Genomic DNA, 14,768 nt, shown 5'->3' with positions numbered 1-14,768 from the left:
CACAGGTAAAATGATGCGTGACTTACAGAAATATTTGTGATATATGTGTCAGTAATACCTTAACCTGTGGATGTAGATTAAATTGTAACCTGAAGATGGCACAAGAAGACGAAAACTGCTACTGCGATTTAATAAATTATAGTAGCAAAACACCAGATATATCTTTCCTTTTTGAAATGACACTGCTTCGGTTTTTTGAAGGCATCTGAAACCAATTAGCTTGAAATTCGCGAACCTCGTGCCCTTTCCAACCGTCTGTCCTCGTCCTCACTCCCTCTCTCGTCAATATGGGCTGAAGGTGATGAAACAACAGTACAGGAAAGAACTGTGATGAGCTGTAAAGTAACAACGAATTCCAAGGCGTTCGTCACACACTTCCAGATTACGTAGTTCCATTAAACACTCAGTCGAGTTACAGATCAGAGTTACTGGATCAGAATAACAAAATGACTGGTGGTCTGTTGTTCACAGCATAGTTGTCATAACAACAATGCACCAGAAAATGAGCCTGGTCATGCCTTCCACTGTCATATCGCTTTGCTACCTCCTGTGCCAACCGGCACAGTCAGTTATAGATGACGCTTGCAGCCGGTAGCGTAACAGTGTGGTTTGCTTTGATTGTGCTTCTCCGTGCAGATGTTTACTTTTCACAATAGAATGTCCTCAACTACAGTCAAGTCGGCGTAAGAAGATCCCTGCCTGCGCTGTTGTCAGCTTGCATAGTGCTAACAGCGGCAGGCTCAAACAATAGTTGTTGCTACAACTGCGACAATAGTGTAGCTGTAGCATTTACAAATTAGCGTCACGTGATTGGTTGAGGTAGGTGTGCGACCAGAGCATCTCACATGGGTCTTGTTACTCCGATTCGACTAGAGCTGTGAAAGTGTGCGGTAGGGCGATGTGACTATTACCACCTTCTGAGAAAAGCTAATACTGTAACTTAACGAACTGAGAACACAGTCGCCGAGCCATTACTTCTGCAGCCTCATCCAAACAACTGCGAACCAACAATACTAGCCACATGTTTTTTCAGCTGTGAATCACTTTATTATTTTGATCAAGATGTAGTCTTCACCACAATCTGGTCCTTCTCAAAGACTTCTTTCAAATGTAACTGTGGAGACATATGCTAAAACGTCGATGTAGAAGTCCTAGATCGTGTTATTTTGTTCAATTACTAAATGTTCTGCCTAGATTGATAATTACTGTTATTTCAGCGAAGATCCATACATGTCACACTTAAGTAATTCCATCAGCATATTTGGGAAAACACAGTATCTAAAGCACCTAAGGAGCTAAGCTAGATGTTAACTGTTCTGATCCACTGAACATCATAAAAAGAGGGAGAAAAACATGTAACTTCACAATAAAAATTTTCTCCCCAAAGCACACACATTATTTCGTCAGATTACCGCTTCCTTGTACAAATGTTACTTCCAGAGTGACAACTTCACTCAGTTCATGTTAGAAGAGACTACCAGATGGCTCCACAAACTAACCATCTAGCAGGCAATGCTAGCTTCTCGCTAAACACTGATTTCGGCAGTTTTGGTGATCCAGTCGAGAAAGGAGGTCACCCTGGCGAAAGCAGATGGCGTCGGTGTGTGGCATCCCCCAGGTGACCCAAAACTCGACACACCGATCTGCTTGTAGCCTGTTGCCGTCTTGAGAACAAGAGCCCCGCCGCTGTCTCCCTGCAATGCAAACAGGTTTTGGTCAAATGTTTGAGCAGAGTGAAAACAAGCCTGCCTACATATTACACAATGAATGTTTGTCTGAAGTTTTGTAGCCATACGAAGAGTGGAAAATGGACAAATGGAGTCTCAAATTGTCCAGCATCAGGTCTAGTTTAGAAAAAAAATTAATTGAATGGAAGAAATCAGGGTAATTAAGAAAACTTTCATAAGTGATCTGAGGAAATATCGAAATATTTGGCGGCGCGGGATTAGCCGAGCGGTCTTGGGCGCTGCAGTCATGGACTGTGCGGCTAGTCCCAGCGGAGGTTCGAGTCCTCCCTCAGGCATGGGTGTGTATGTTTGCCCTTAGGATAATTTAGGTTAGGTAGTGTGTAAGCTTAGGGACTGATGACCTTAGCAGATAAGTCCCATAAGATTTCACACACATTTGAACATTCGCATTCGAAACATTTATGGAGCATTTGCTGTTAGCTATATCAATAATGTTTCAAATATCCTTCATCTCTCCAAGATCTATCTATTTTGCACATAACAAAATTACTTTTCTGTGCTGTTTGAACATCAAAATGGTTTCCTGCGAATCAAGTACTACATTGACGACATAAGAAGATTGTAAATCAAATGAGGCGCCATTGAAATCATTCTTTCTGAACAAAACTTGAATATAAAGAAATTGTCGGTAAAATTTTTTCTGGGCCTGTTTGCATAAAAGTAGGAAATAGATTTGAGAAACATTTGACATGCCTTTGAATCGACAGAGGGGAAAGTGGAAAGAACAGCAAATGTGCAGTGGAAGAGTATGTGACTTGTGGCTTTGTTTCATATCTCATATTGCTCAAAAACATAGCTCAGAATCAAAACAAATTCTTTGTGTTGTTTATTATTTTTGGCGTGCTGAAGACATAGTAAAGTTTGTATCTGGCGCAAACTGTCGCTATGCAGACAGATCCAGGTAGATTTGCAGAGTTTGTTCACTCAGGTTGCCACGTTATCCTGTCCTATTTAAGTTTGTAACAGAAAAAAGCATTTCACGCATGTATGTTAATCTGATCCATCTCCACCTTAACAGGATGTCACTAGTATTATGTCTCTTACTTTTCGTTGATTCTGCACAGTTTTTCCAGTTTTTCCAATCACACTATTATTCATGAATGCGAAGGAAAAATGTTTTTGGCTGAAGATGATAAGTGTCTCATACCGTATGGGAAGGTGAGCACAGTTGCACAGTTATTGCTGGATGTACACAAGTTTATTTACCAGTAGACTACTGCAATGTAAAAACTATTTTAACAGGTTGTGATACATAATTTAAGTACATGAAAAATTTTCTATACAAAGTCTTTCGCATTCCTTTAAATCACTTTCCGGCAAGCTGTATGGGCACGCGTGTTAGTCACTCCAAAAGTCGTGGTAAACTTCACAAGTTAGGTTAGCTGGCAAGTGATGATAAAAGTTTTATATATCCAGGTAATGTGAATACTTTAGCTTGAACTTATTACCACCAGATGACTAACTGTATCATGAAAATGAAATTTGTAATGCAAGAGAAAATTAAATGTGAATCGCGTGTGTGAAGGTGTAAAAACTTTGAATGAGCTTTCTAACTGATTCACTGTGCGAAAAAAATTCAAACGTAGACTGTATGAATTTTAATTCATTTTATGTGAAAGATCCGTCGGTTTTTTTAGGAGGTTGACCATTAATCTAATAAATTACAGTCTTAACAAAAAATCATCCATTCAGAAGTACTTGACCTGTCCTGTGTGAAACGATACAACACACACTTACAATTTTTCATTGATGGAGGAAAGCATAAGGGCTATGAGGTTACCGTATCTGCCAAAGATTTCTAAATTTGTGTGCGTATGTGTGCTCATGTAATTTTGATAATGAAAAATCAGATTGTTCATACACTTTTTTTTAATATGTTGTCAATTCAGGACAGAAAACTTACGTAAATTTTTGATGTTCAAAATTGTAGAATATTTGGATACTTTTGAGTATGGTGGACTATACGTACTAATTGGCCTGTATTGTTTTAGATTAAAAAAAGCACTGTGCTGTCAGTGGCTGTTTTATTTTAATTACGCCTCGACGACGCAGCTACAACTGTACTTCAAAAAGGATTTAATTTCGCACCGACACCTGCATATCTGCCGTTCAGTGAAATAATCTCTACAGTAGCATAGGCAGTCCGTGGCTTACCATATAACAAAGCAGAAGAAATCAGAAGGGGAACTTGCCGGATTGTTTCAAGGGCAAAACCGGCCAGAAGCAACATCTTGGGAGCAGAAAGAGCAGCACTACGAGTCCCCAGAGACAAAGGAAATGCCACAGTCATCCTTCAGAGACGCGACTGCGAACAGAAGATGCTGCAATTACTAGACGATCCAGTATATCGGGAAATCAACACAGACCCGACCAGGAAAATACAACAAAGCACCGCCACTTTGCTGAAAAATGGCGCGCTCGAGGGCAAGGACATCGAAAGACTTCGACAACATTCGGCGGTAGCTCCGAGGATGTATGGTATCCCAAAAACGCACAAAGAAGGGATGCGACCCATAGCAGCAACATAGGGGCACCGACGTATCTTTTGGTGTAGCACTTAGCGGGCATGCTAAGACCTTATGTGGGGAAATGTGTACACCATATCCGGAACTCGACAGACTACATTGGCCGCCTGAAGGAGATGACACTACAAGAATCCGACATCATGGTCAGATTCGATGTCGTCTCATTATTCACATGTGTACCGCTGGAAGATTCTCTCCACTTAATCAGTGAGAAATTCGGGCCTGAACTGACACAACTGATCAGGCACGTGTTAACAGCGATATACTTTGTCTTCAGTGGTCAATACTACGAGCAGACTGACGGAGTAGCTATGGGGAGTCCGCTCTCCCCAGTGGTGGCCAACCTGTTCATGGAGAGTTTCGAAGAGGAAGCACTGGAAGCCGCCAAACTGAAACCTGTTTGCTTCTTTCGCTACGTGGATGACACGTTCGTCATCTGGCCACATGGACAGGAACAGCTACAGATTTTTGTACAACATCTAAATTCGGTCCACTGTAACATTCAGTTCGCCGGCCTCGGTGAACGTGCGGTTCTGACGCTGCAGTCCGGAACCGCGGGGCTGCTACGGTCGCAGGTTCGAATCCTGCCTCGGGCATGGGTGTGTGTGATGTCCTTAGGTTAGTTAGGTTTAAGAAGTTCTAAGTTCTAGGGGACTTATGACCTACGATGTTGAGTCTCATAGTGCTCAGAGCCATTTGTAACATTCAGTTCACCATGGAGACAGAGAAAGATAGAAAACTACAGTTTCTTGATGTCCTAGTGGAACGTAGGTCTCATGGCTCACTGGGTCACAGTGTGTACCGAAAGCCTACACACATTGACCTGTACGTACATGCCTCCAGCTGCCACCATCCGGCGCAGCTTAATGGACTGCTCAGCACGTTGGTACATAGACCACACTCGATCACTGATGAACAGAACTTGCCAACGGAACTCAAACACCTGGAGACCGTGTTACGCAAGAATGGGTATGGCAACCGCAAAATCCAAAAGGCCTTCCGACAACACAAGTGCAGCAAGAACCAAGATAAAGAACAATTCGAAGAATAGGGAAACTGTTAAGGCGACACAATATTGACACAGTCTTCCGACCACCAGCAAAGATTCGTGACCTACTAGGAACGGCAAAAGATGACGTAGGCCTTAAGAAAGCGGGCGTATACAAAATCGCGTGCGGCTGTGGCAAATCCTACATCGACCAAACAGTTCGCACGGTCGAGGACCGATGCAAGGAATACGAACGTCACACCCGCTTACGCCAACCCAGCCATTCGGCCCTTGCAGAACACTGCATTGAAACCGGACACACGGCGAAATTCAAAGAGACAAAAATCCTGACGGCCACAAGTGCCTACAGGGACAGTGTCTACAAGGAGGCCATAGAAATTCGAGTAACAGATAACCTCATCAACAGGGACACCGGGTTTCAACTTAGCAAGGCCTGGAAACCATTATTAAACACCATCAAGGAGCTACGGCGCGAGAGGACGCGAGATCCCTCCGTCACGGCGGACGGAGATGGACTGCGCCTACCACCGGGCGTGGTTGCAGCTACCCCCCCCCCCCCCCCTACACCCCCACCCCCATGCGGCGCCCCGCCGGCCGTACACGCACCGGGGTACGACTCGGGACCCCGCGGACATAAATACCACGGACACAGCGCAGACAGATCATTCCATCAGCACCATCTGATGATGGCGGCACGGTTATTCGCCGAAATATCGTGGAACTTTGACAATCGGATCCGGCTGGACACCCGAGAACCTTGGACACAAATAAAAATTTCTTCCCTCTTCATTTGAAAATGAAACTTCTACAAGCACTTATACTTCCAACTGTTGATTAGAGCGATATTATCCTGCAAGACCTTTTTAAAGTAAGCTCACTGCTTCTAGAACTGGTTATGGGTGTCTGTATTCCTTATATCGGTGATATTCGACACTTTGATTGTGTTTCACACATCTACCCACGCTGCGTTCAGACAAGGGCAGAGATTTTCATACTCTCTGTCTACCCTTTTGCGTGATCACTGTCTCATATCTCTCCTCGACTTTAACGCTCTTACCTGAACAACACGGCAGAAACACTCATTCCACACTCGTTTCCGTTCCACTCCACAGTTCAGCCATCATCCTGAAGTCCTTTTCAGTAGCAGAAACCCGACTTTAGAATAACCTCCTACATAAAATTAGAGAACTAAATAGAATCTCCAGCTTGATTGACAGGTAACGAAATACCTACTTAAGCAACAACTGGGATTACCATTTTCCCTGTGCTTCTAGTTCCCCTTGTACATCCCTCTTCCCAACCTGATCTTCCTCATTCCCCAATATTCTTGGCAGATGTATTCATCTTATATCTCCTGTTCCCGGAACTCGCTATATCAGAAAACATCTATTTCGTATACCTATAAATTCCTCTTATACGAGTATCTGCCACTATAATTATTGTTACTGTATCACAATTATTATTACCATTATCGGTATTAGCAGTAGCAGCTGCAGTAGTACAAGGAGTGATAGTATTGACGTTATTAGTTCATAGCCAGGATAATGTAGTCGCACTACCTCTTCAGACAATTAAATCATTTTAATACTAGTTGTCATATCAAAACTGTTATTTCTTAGGTAAATATGAAGTAAAAAAAGTACTGTATGTGTGAAACAATGATCTGTCGTCAGAAAGGGGCCTATGGTCCTAATCGGATCGGCTCAACAAATAAATAAAATTAAATAAATAAATACTTCTGGAAGAGCAGCTACATGGAGCACACATCAGAGACACTGAACCTCTGGTTCCATGCGAACTAACGATAGTAACATAACGGACTTGCAATTACTCACACACAAAGAGTCTGAAGAAAAATATGCCACTTTCCTTTAATAAACGAATAATCAAAGATTACCCGTGACTCACAGTGGAAAGAATCATGATAACTGACTGGGCACGTGATAAATAAAGTGAATCATGACAGATGACTTTGGTTCCATATGAATTTCTGTAAAATGATTCTAGTACTCGCTAGAATTCCACACTGTCCCTAACGACTGAATTTAATCGTAGTTATAAAGATACCTCTCAAAATCGAACTAATTCCCACTAAAAAATCAGAACCCACTTGATCACAGAGCGGCAACTGCTGGCTGCGTCTCACTCCTTCTGCAGCCATGTAAGTTATCTGTAAATCTGAACTGGCTCACCTCTGGATAAAGATATCGGCAACCCGGTATAGCGCACTTCAGAGAAAGTTTCAGAATATTAGTTGGGGAGATGTATGAATTGGGCCAAATGCTAACGAAAAATGCAACATATTTCTTGACAAATTTATACCCCTTTTTGAACATTTTTGCTTAAAAAATTACTAAATGTAACCTCAAACAGTTTTCAAAGAAACCTAGGATTACTACAGGTATTAAAGTGTCTTCAGAAAGAAAAGGAAAATTGTGCGAGACAGAAAGAATTAATAAAGACCCAGAAGTAATTTTACAATATAAATTTATTGTAACATGCTAAGAAAAGTTGTTATAAAACCAAAAAATATGTGTATTAGAGATAAAATTGACAACTCGGTCAATAAAATGAAATCAGTACGCAATGTTGTTAGAAGAGAGACAGGAGAAGTAGCCACTGGGGTAGGCAGTATTACTATTAAAGAGAACGCTACCATCTTAATCAACAGTACACAAGTAGCTAATGTATTTAACAATCTTTTCTTAACTGTAGGTTAAAATATTGGTGAGAATAGTTTAAAAGAAACATGCAACCAGTAAATGGAAGAGTCAGTTTTGGGAAATCGTTGTCAGATTAATTTTCATCTAACAACCTTTTGTGAAATAAGGAAAGTCATTAAATCTTTGATGTTTGTGAAATCTTATGAGACTTAACTGCTAAGGTCATAAGTCCCTAAGCTTACACACTACTTAACCTAAATTATCATAAGGACAAACACACACACCCATGCCCGAGGACTCGAACCTCTGCCGAGACCAGCTGCACAGTCCATGACTGGAGCGCCTTAGACTGGTCGGCTAATCCCATTAAGTCTTTGAAAAATAAATGTTCTGTTGGAGTAGGTGACATCTCTGACAAGATATTAAAACAATGTGGAGCAGTTACAGATGATGTTCTGAGTCACATCTGTAATGCATCACTAACTCAAGATATTTTCCCAGATAGGTTGAAATATGCCACTGTCAAGTCTCTCTACAAAAAAGGGGACACCACAGATGTCAATAATTACCGACCAGTACCCTTGCTTACTGCATTTAAAAAATCGCTGAGAAAGTAATGTAGTGAAGGGTGGTTAGCCGTTTCAACAGTAATGGGATGCTTAGTAAATCACAGTTTGGATTTCAAAAATGCTGTTCGACTGAAACAGCACTATACAGCTTTACTGCACGCATAATAGAGTCTTTAAACAATTATATGTCAACAACAGGAATTTTCTGTGACTTATCCAATGCATTTGATCGTGTAAACCATGACGTTATCTTACAGAAATTACAGTTATATGTCATAAATAGAACAGCATATGAGTGGTTCAAATCAAATCTAGAGAACAGGAAGCAAAAAGTCTCTTTACACTATTTAAGTGATTTAAGGAAATTTCCAACTTCATCTAACAGGGGTGCAATTATATTAGGTGTTCCACTGGGTTCGATCATGGGTCCCATTCTGTTCTTGATACATGTGAACGACCTCCCTTCTTATCTGAAAAAAGAAGCTAAAGTAACACTGTTTGTTGATGATACAAGCATCATTATTAATCCAGTAAAAGAAACTTCAATAGAAAATGATACAAATAATGTCTTTGGAAAAATTGTTGATTGGTTTTCTGCAAATGGGCTTGTTCTGAACTTTGAAAAAACACAGTACATCGAATTTTCTTCTGCAAACAGTACAGTTCCTTCAATAAACATAACACATCAAGAAAAATCCGTAGCCAGGGTAGAGCATACTAACTTTTTGGATGCACATATAGATGAGCATCTTAATTGGGTTAGGTAGGGTTGGTTGAGGGAGGAGACCAAGCAGCGAGGTCCTCGGTCTCATCGGTTTAAGGAAGGAAATCGGCTGTGTCCTTTCAAAGGAACCATCCCGGCATTTTCCTGGAGCGATTTAGGGAAAAACCCAAATGAGGATGACCGAACGCAGGATTTAACGTTCGTCCTCCGGAATGCGAATCCTGTGAGAATCTTAACGACAAAATTCGTGTTTTGGATCTCCCAAGGTGACTAGGTTCAGCAACTTTTGCGATCAGAATAATTGTTAATTTTGAGGACATAGAAATTAGCAAGCTTTACTTTGCATACATTTACTCTTTGATGTCATTTGGAATAATATTTTGGGGTGACACAACACTTGGGCAAAAATTATTCATTGCTCGGAAGAAAGTGGTTAGAATAATATGTAGGGCTTATAGCTGCACATCTTCTAGGCATCTGTTTAAAAGGTTAGGAATTGCTATGACAGCCTCACAGTACATTTACTGAGTAATGAAATTTGTTCGTAACAACATGGAACAGTTTAAAAACAACAGTGACATTCATGATCATAATACCAGAAGAAAGGAAGACTTACACTATCCTCTAGATAACCTATCTTTGGCGCAGAAAGGGGAAAAATGTGTTGCTGTAAGACTTTTCGATGAATTACAAGATGAAATAAAATATCTGACAGACAGCAATAACAGTTTCAAAAATAAATTCAAATCAAATGTCCTTGACCACTCCTTCTACACCATAGCTGAATTCTTGAATAAGATTAAAAAAATCTATAGGTATAAAATATGCGTTTTGTGCCATTTAAAGGAACGAGGTAGGTAACAAAAATTTTTAGGTATTTTTTTTATTTTATTTTTAGAAAGAAACCTTGATTCACGTGTGCATTTCTTACATACTTGACACACTCCAAAACATGACGGTTTCCGTGAGACTGATCAATAGAACACGTAACTAACTAACTAGATGGGGGCGCAGTGACCAATCACTGAGATGCTTGTGGTAGTAAGAGGAGGCGTTTTCACCATTCAGAAGACCGGAGAGGAACACCTGGTCCTTTCGGCCTAAAATTTTCCACTCCTTTCAACAGCTGAAGCTTTGAAGTCAGCGTCCGATCGCTTGCTTTCGAAATGACCAACTGCACGGCCGCGTGTCTGGGGACACACAGCCGAGTGTGGCCACGCAGTGTCAGTCTGTCGCTCCAGAGCTTCGAATATAACATCCAACTGTCTTCCCAGGCTCCTGTTGCAAAGCTAAACCTAGAACAACCGCACGAATTTGCCTAGTTTCGTACACTTGTATTTACAACCACAGTCATTCAAAATGAGCCAGTACCCATGCTTGTGGCAAGTGGTTATAGATACTTATTTACCGTCAGTTGTAATTAAGATGGGAATAAACATACACATATCCAGTTTCTCCTGCGTGATCTTCCTCATTGGCATCAAACATATGAGTATGAAAAACGTGAATAGATGCAGGCAGAGAAAAGATGCTGTGCTGAACTTGATACAGAAAAACCGCCAAAAGTATACGAGAGGTGACTCGATTGGCGCCTTTCAAACGTAGCTTTTGACACAGTAGTATAAGGTAAAATGATATCTGCAAAATACTCCAGTTAGTGGATACATTTCCGCGAAACATGGGACAGACATTAGTTGTAGTGGATTTATGGGAGGGGAACCTTCTTGCTCCGAGACATGCGGGTGTTTAGAATGGCACAGTGCAGGGCTACGAAGCTGCGTGTAACTTCTAGGTGACGTTTCTAGATACAGGTTCGAGGGACCCGACTCAGGGCTTGCTTTGCCCTATACGTCGGCGATAATGGAAAATAATTGGGCATAAGGACAAGAAAAACACTGCGCCCAAGCAGAATGCCAAGTTTAAAAGATGGCAAACTAGCTTGTATACAGGATTGCACTGGAATACTTTTCAGAGAGCATATTCTTGGCGAGTGAAGATGCGGGAAAAGAGAGACTTACGCCAGAGCAACAAATGTTTCTACAAACTGATTTGACTGGCAAGACAAACAACCCAAACTGATCAGTCAACTAAGTATACCCGCTGAGAGAACATTCTGCAGAATGCAAGTGGAGAGACGTCCCATGGTATGAAACGCTCCTGTGATTACTTTTGTGAGGCTCGTGGATGTCTCATGGATGTAGGTGCTACAATTTTATTTGTGCAAAACGACCTCAATCAGTGAAAATCATCACTGGTAGATACAGAGGCCATGCCACTCCATTCACATTTGCTGCCAAGAAATTGTGCTGCCACAGGCGCACAGCGTCATGAACCTCACAATGGCAAGTCACCATTGCAATGGAGAGTAGGTGCGAAATACACTACATCACATGTGTGAAAAGTCTAGGATGACTAACGTCCAGGAACGTGGTCACGAAATAATTGTAACCACAGTGAGCATATTACTATTTACTTCTTTTATCACAGTATGTGATGGAGAAATTTTAATTGATTTGACAGTAAGCTTTGTAAATGACCGCTGCAGTCAATATTTGAGTATATATAATTCATAAGAGATATATTTTATGGAAATAAAACGATTATAAAACAATCTCTTTGTGTTCCCGTACCTGCAACACTAACTCCTGTTATTCGTTGCAAATGTAACAGAATAAGCAGACTGCGATTAATTTTTGTTAGTATCACGATGTCAGGCTATTCCATAACCATATAAATTGCTTCCCACTGTATTACTTAATAGATGTATAGAGGAACCGTATTGAACGGTTTAGCCTCCCTTCAGTTCTTTCCCATTGATTTCTCCTGAAAGTTACAGATCAATGGCAACTAAATCTGAGGAAACTAACTCCACCTATGGGCTGCATTATGTGACACTTCCGTAGGAGTAACAGTAAGCGGAACTGAACAGTTTGATTCAGCTACCAATAGCAGTTACTGAATATTCTTTGAAATAACTGTATGTAATGTCAAGTAATTGCATGTTTGATTGTTAACAGCTTTTCAGTCTCACAGTTAATGTCTTGTTGAGAAACTCATAATATAATGTGTTGATAAGTAGTAAGTTACCAGAACGAAACACACATTCTACTCACCCGGCAGACATCAGAGTCCGCCCTGTTGGCGCACAATGTACTTTTAAGAATAACACCTGGGTAATAGTAACCCAAACATGTTTTATACGATACGACTTCAAGCTCAGTCCACATTAGAATCTCAGAACAGCTTGAACCTATAATCAAAACATTTTATCATATCGTATTAGTGTTTTTATAACAACATGAGAATCCATTTACTATATCCTAAATAAGTTAATAAAATCGACTCAGAAGTATTCAATCTGGAAGGATCTATGATAAATGAAATCAAGAGTCACAGTAACAATCACTGCAATAATTACTCATTTCGGTTAGTTTAGTTACTAAATTCAGTCTTTCACAAGTTATTTGTAATGCCTGAAAACGAGTCACCCTCCATGCTATCAATACATTAGATTTGTTTTTGTATCTAGCTACATACTGAAATTTACAGGCGAATTGGTACCACTGTGATGTATATTTAACTTCATTAACATAACAACATATATTAGCCTCCTGCATGACACCAAATACTAGTAACACATCTCAAACCTTAAGAAGGAAAGTAAAAATGTAAATCTACTTCACAGGTCTAACCTAAAATCTTTTCACTGGAATGCAAGAAGTTTCCAAGAGTAAACACTTGCAGGCTAATTGACAACTGTCTTATGTAATTCCTGTTATTTGGTTTCTGGTTTTATTAAGAGCTGTATTGTAGATTGATTAAAGGTTTACTATAGAATGTTATAGTTAATATTTGTAATAATATTACTAATTTATGTTGACTTATCTTGACCAGCTTTATTAGAAAATATACTGCCTGATGAAGAGGAAACTATAATCGTAAAGAATGAACAATTCATTCTCCATCTCTATAACACACATAGATTTTTCGTAGGTCATTCACGAAAGAATATTTTACCAAAGAGCTCAAGTGAGTCAAAACCATATAACTACTACAATACAATTATTTGTTACATGACTAACAATGATATAGAGGGCTAAGGTAGCAATAGCTCATTGTCCATTTTACCATATACACTCTTTTTTCCTTAGAGCTCACTTATGCAAGAATATATTACAAAAATAGACTAATGTGTCAAAATGATTAAAATATAAAAACGGAATAAATTTTTGCATGACGAACAATGATATATAGTTAACGTAACTGTAGCTTATTGTTTGCGAATATTCAGTAATTTGTTTTTCAAATGATTATGTTGGAATTTTATGGAGATAATCAGCTAAATACAAAGAAAACATTTGTTGTATAAACAGACATATAAATTACAGGGTGTTTCAAAAAGAATATATCATTACAAAGTATTATTTTGTCCAAACTATCGATCGCTACGCCTCGGCTCGGCTATTGGGGAAACGAATACACAGTCTAGTCTATATTAAAAGCCGCTAGATGTCAGTTGTCTTCTGTTTTGCTTGGTAACTGTCATATGTTTAAAAGGGCTTTCCGCAGCAGAAATTATTTTGTATCCTAGAGTTTGCGAAGTGCCATTCCGTGATTACAGTGCAAAGAAGTTTCAGGTTGAGGAACGAAATTGATCCTTCGAATAGGTGCATCATTCGCAGATGGTATCGACAGTTTCTAGATACATGACGTGTATGTAAAGGAAAGAGTCCTGGCCGCTCTCGTGTTCCTGAAGCAAATGTTGCACCTATTCAAAATGCTTTCCATCGTACTCCTTCAAATCCAACTCGTCGAGCCATTCGGGTTGCAAAACTGGTTGTTTCCGAGGCTGCACGAAGACAATTTTATTTTTCAATAAGACGAGGCACTCCCTCACTGGAGTTGCCAAGTGCGTGAATATTTGAATGAAACTCTTCCGAACCGTGACTGCTCGTCAAGGAACGGGCGACTTAGCTTGTCTCAGCTGGGCTCCACGGTCACCGGATTTGATAGCCTCTGACTTCTTCCTGCGGGGTTTCGTTAAAGACAACGTTTATGTACCACCACTCCCACAGAACCTGGAACAGTTGAAGAACCGGATCCATACTGCCATAACATCAGTGACAAAGGACATGCTTGCCCGAGTATGGGAGGTATTTGAATATCGATGTGATATTGTGTAGTGTCGCTGATGGAGAACATATTGAACGTCTGTAATCTGAACTTGGGAGGTTCAAAAATATGTGTGTAGTGTTTCATATTCGTATGTCTTTAAGTTTAATAAATATACGCATTCGAAATAAGTATATTATTTTTGAAATAACCTACCCTGTATTAGCACATTACAGCAACACTAGTGCAGAACCGTTTTCCAGAAAGTTCCTAGTGCGACTCACCTTTCCTTGCAAATAATAACACCATTATTTGTCTCAAGATACCGTCGCTGTTATCCTCCAGATGTATATAATGTAGTTAAACCTACTTACAATTCCCTTACATTTGTAGACAAACATGGAAGAAGTTAAGTTTA

The 14,768-nt window shown here is 40.1% G+C and overlaps 1 long non-coding RNA gene across 1 annotated transcript in view; it reads right to left on the bottom strand.

The window, feature by feature from the left end:
* Positions 1-1,027: 1,027 nt before the first annotated feature.
* LOC126284611 (uncharacterized) overlaps positions 1,028-14,768 on the bottom strand; it is a 29,608-nt gene continuing 15,867 nt past the window's right edge. Inside the window, exons 2-3 of the long non-coding RNA XR_007551511.1 lie at positions 12,352-12,488; positions 1,028-1,694 (exon numbers count right to left, since the gene is read on the bottom strand). This is a non-coding gene — a long non-coding RNA (uncharacterized LOC126284611). The remainder of the gene's footprint in view (positions 1,695-12,351; positions 12,489-14,768) is intronic.

The sequence above is a fragment of the Schistocerca gregaria genome, chromosome 8 (genome assembly GCF_023897955.1).
Source record: "Schistocerca gregaria isolate iqSchGreg1 chromosome 8, iqSchGreg1.2, whole genome shotgun sequence".
In the NCBI taxonomy this organism is placed as follows: Eukaryota; Metazoa; Arthropoda; class Insecta; order Orthoptera; family Acrididae; genus Schistocerca; species Schistocerca gregaria.
This window is presented reverse-complemented; position numbering and strand designations above follow the sequence as displayed.